Consider the following 4580-nt stretch of genomic DNA (forward strand, 5'->3'; position numbering starts at 1 on the left):
AAAAAAAAAAAAAAAAAAAAAATGAGTTCTTACCCTGGCATCATTATAGAAACAATTATAAACGCTAGAGTGAGTTCTAAAGTTATGTAGTTTGTGCTCCATTGCCAAACTCTCCCCAGAGCAACATACTATATGTCATGCCCGTGTCCACCCATAAATCCCAGTCATGTTCTCTGTCACCTGCTAAGCCAAGCCCGCCTGCATGCCCCGCCCAGATCCTCGATTTCTTACTTCTTACTGCCATATCTCCTTTATAGAAGGCACCTACTTACTTCCCTTATCCACCGTGGCACTGTGCAGGTGGTACCCTCCTCACCGGTATAGACTCCGCAGTCACTGTCCCTGCTGAGTTGTCTCATCAGATCCAGGAGCCCCACACACTTCCTCTCCCATGCATCCCCGCTGGAATAGCTTATGTCTAGCTGTCATCTTCTTGTCTTGCTTTGTGTGTGATTCCTGTCTCCCCCCAGGTTATCTGTCCTCTGAGAGCAGAGACTGTGCATCGCCAGTTGCTCCTGCTCCTCTGGGACATGCACAGTCACCTAACCAGCACTCGAGCTGGTTCAGAATGTTCTGTTTCTGTTCGGGTCTTTGTTTTGTTGTTTTGTTTTAAGACAGGGTCTCACTCTGGAGCCTAGGTTGACCTGAATCTCCCTGGATAGTCCAAGTGAACTTTAAACTCACGGCAAAGCTCCTGTCTCAGCCTCCTGGGTGCCAGGATTACAGGATGTGCCTGCTAGCACACACACTCTGGGTGAACACGGCTGTGTGCTCATAGGCTGTGCAGGCTGGTGCTGGATGAGCCTGACCTGTTTAAAGAAGGCGAGCCTCTCCCTGCTGATCCACAGTCCCACTGCTCTGAACACCTAAAAATAAAAATCACATTTTCTATGAGATAGTTGATTGCTGTCTGTTCTACTTCAGACTAGCCAATCAACCCATCTCCCCCATGATCCAGATCTGTTTATCTGTACGAAGATGCACAAAACACAGCAATTACTGATTGCATTTAGTTTACTAAAAACTGTGCCTCGATCCTTGTTTCCCCACAAGGCTGGGTCATATTGCAGAGGAGCAAAGAAATTAGGGGGCTTAGGAAAGAGCCAGATGGTGTCTTAAACCCAGGTCCACTCCGTGTCAGAGCCCATGGGCCTCCACCACAAGGCTGGAGCCAGAGGACCTGTCTGTAGTGGTAAGAATCTGGGAAGCATGCCCACATGAATGGGTCATTTGTAACGTGAGCCTGAAGAAATTATTTTAACCTGAAAGCAAGTCTCTAAACCAGGCTGCTGCTTCATGTGGCCCATGACGGCAAAACCAAATTTAGCATCACGAACAGGTCCACCCTGAACTAACTCCACTCTCTTAAAAAGCTTCCAGCTCACAGAAAGCATGGGAAAACATTGACACCCACCACAGTGCCAAGAGGTTCCCAATGATCAGAAGCTGGGAGATGAGCGTGTAAATAAACTCAGGGACGAGCCAGACAGTGTCTCCAGGGGGAGAGTTAGTTAAAAGGGACAGTTTCCCTGGATGAGACAAAGGCATCTTCTGCTGCTGGGGAAAAGGCTGGGCTGATGGGACTGAGGGAGGCCCTGTGGTCGTCCCTCTCTGTAAGAGTCCTGAGTTCAATTCGCAGCAACCACATGGTGATGCGTAACCATCTATAATGGGATCTCATCTCCTCTTCTGGCATGCAGGTGCACATGCAGATAGAGCACTCACAAACATTAAATAAATAAAAATGAATTTAAAAACAAGTACCATAAGCAAAAGGCACAGTTCCTGGAGAGCACAGACCCACTCAGTGGGTCCTGCAGAGCTGCAGAGTGGGTATCCGTGCCAGCCCTTATGTGTGTGGCAGCAGGTACAAGGGTGTCTGTCTCAGTGCTTGGGGACCTCATTGCCAAAGATCTTCACGGTGACTCCAACAGTGAGGTCCCACTTGCTAGTAGGACAAACCCTGATCCCCAGTGAGTCCCAAACTTTCAAAGAACACTTAAGGAAAATCTTTCTGGATTTACTAAAATTGGTGTCATTTGGATGACTTTGGAGAAGACGAGTCATTTTAAGTTGTGGGTGTTTGAGATCAGTGAATGACATGGGTTACCTAAAGCAGGCACAGGAATAGAGCGGGGTGGTGCACACTTTTAATTCCAGCCCTCAGAAGGCAGAGGCAAGCTTATCTCTCTGAGTTCAAAGCCAGCCAGAGCAACAAAGTGACAGCGTGTCTCAAGAGGCTCGAGAGGAGGGGGTGGAGACTGTGGGGCTGAACATAAGACACCAAAAGAGGAAAGAGCCACATCTTATGTACTTTAGTTTTTACTTTAAAGATCTTATGTAGCACAGTTTTAGTTTTTACTTTAAAGGAGAAAGCAATCTGTGTCTTTACTTATCATATGGTACAAACTCTCAAATCTCTGACCAATCCAGCCAGCCAGGCAGGCAGGGACTATTTCATAACATAAGATGTGCTTGGGCGTAGGTGTAATTTGTGGGTGCAGTGTTCCCATACTGTTGCAATGGGGGATAGGTGGAAAAAAAATCCCACCATCCAGGCAGCCCCATGGAGCTGAAGAGGAGTGGGAGGAGCCTGCAGGGCTTAACAGGCTACCCTGGGAAGCATGTGACTTCTGGGGCTAGGGTGGTCCAAGGAAGCTGAGGCCAAGGCCCAAGCTCACCTATACACATCTCCAGAGAGGAAAGACCAGAAGAGGAAAAGGAAAAGAACCACCTTATCAGGGTAGCAAAGCCAGTTTAAGTAACTCATCTGCAGATGCAAGTTATTTTGTTTTCCCTGAAACTAATGTCTAAGACTAGGAAAAAGAACTTGAAAACAATTGGTAAATGAATGAGTGTCTGTCTATTTCAAATCAAATTGCTTTCCCTCCTCCCTTTCCCATTGCTATACCCACTGTGCGTAATTTCAGTGATAGCATCTCATTCCACTATTTTAAACCACCCTGGGGAGCAGGCTCCTTAATTCACCCAGTATGTTGAAGGGAGTTCCCCCCCCCCCCCGTGTGTCCTCAGCCTCTGGCATTCTGCAGAGCACAGAATGAGTGCTAGGCACCATTGAATGGATGAATAGATAGATAATGGGTTCATGAATGAACGTAGTATGAATTAAAACGGTGCATAGGGGGACATGTACTTAGGTCTATGCGCTCCTCTCTCTACCTTCTGGAAAGTAGTCACAGTTCTGCATTTAAGTTTGGCATGCTAACAGTAGAAACACGTGCACAGTGTGTGTGTGTGTGTGTGTGTGTGTGTGTGTGTTACAACCGTCTTTGTTTGGGGTGTTTGTTTGTTTGTTTGTTTGGTTTGGCTACAATTGTCTTTTTTTTTTTTAATGAGCCAAAATGTTATTTATTTATTTATTTATTGCATTTCAAGTATTCCTCGATGACATCCTTGACCTGAGAGTCTTTGCCATAGTCCTTAACCACTACACAACTGCAACCGACCACCTTCTGTGGTTTCCCCTCTCAGTCGATTTTACAGAGGCCTACCCATTCCCCTAGTTTCTGGTTGTCATCAACCTTTACCAGGTGGATTTGGTGCTCAGCACAAAGTGCCTCCACCATTGACACACATGGGCTCATCACAGTTGGATGCAAGCACACAGAGATGGGCTTAGCGCTTGTCTAAGGCTTTGGCAACTTCGCGTATGTCACGTGCTAGGCCATCGTGGATGCGGGCGGTCTTCAGCACCTCTTGTAGAGCAGTTGTTGATGTCCATTACACCTCCAGCAGCCTTCCTCGGCCACGGCGGTGGATTACGGGTCTTGAACGCACCCGAGCTTCTGCCTCCCCCAAGTTGGCGGCTGCAAGGGAATAAGCTACCGTTGTCTTTTTAAAAGTCAAGTGCCTTTAAGTTCCCCTGGGCCTGTCTCAAAACAACCACAAAATCGCTTAGAATCATAACATACATGGGTATGCACATGTGTCTGTGTAAAACATGCATATAACATAGTATGTAGTTGAACCCGGGAACTCAATGTTCTTATAGAGGCAAAGATGGATGGGATAGGTGAGCAAGTCCCTACCTTAACATAGATGGGGACAATCTATACTACCCACTGGTGAACTGCATGTCATGTGACTCCATAGATGGAGCTATCTGTTTTATAATCCCAAATCCCTTTTTCTTCTCTGTATTGTCAAAAATATCCCCACTGCTATTTTTTTCTCTTGGAGCTTTCACATAGATGAACTCATTGCATGCTCCAGGCCGCTCCAAGGCCAGTGGCACTTCCTGTTTGGAAGGGGAGGAAATGGATGCTTCCTGTCTCCATCTCCCTCCTTCCTGGGTGCAGATGCCACACCCTGCCCCTATGCAGCCCTTTCCCAGGCAGCTCATCACGGTGAGCGGGGCTCCTTCAGAATCTCTGCCTGCCCACATCACCCCTGCTTACTCTGAACTCTCCACCTGCCCCATTCCTGAGTTTGGTAGGGTTTAATCCTCAGCGGAGTTAAAGGGGCCGAGACGATGTGGTACCTCAGGGTTCTCAGAGTCTATAGCAAGTACACGCTGTTACCAGCCTTGGCAGGCTAGCTGAGCACCTGGCTGCCTCAGC

General features: G+C 47.5%; 1 protein-coding gene and 1 pseudogene across 3 annotated transcripts in view; one reads left to right on the forward strand and one right to left on the reverse strand.

The window, feature by feature from the left end:
• The window catches only part of Mapt (microtubule associated protein tau), a 102820-nt gene that overhangs the window by 14423 nt on the left and 83817 nt on the right, over positions 1–4580 (forward strand). The gene's annotated exons all lie outside the window — the stretch shown is intronic.
• The window catches only part of LOC116078750, a 20623-nt pseudogene continuing 19420 nt past the window's right edge, over positions 3378–4580 (reverse strand).

This window comes from Mastomys coucha, unplaced genomic scaffold (assembly GCF_008632895.1).
Source record: "Mastomys coucha isolate ucsf_1 unplaced genomic scaffold, UCSF_Mcou_1 pScaffold5, whole genome shotgun sequence".
Lineage (NCBI taxonomy): Eukaryota > Metazoa > Chordata > Mammalia > Rodentia > Muridae > Mastomys > Mastomys coucha.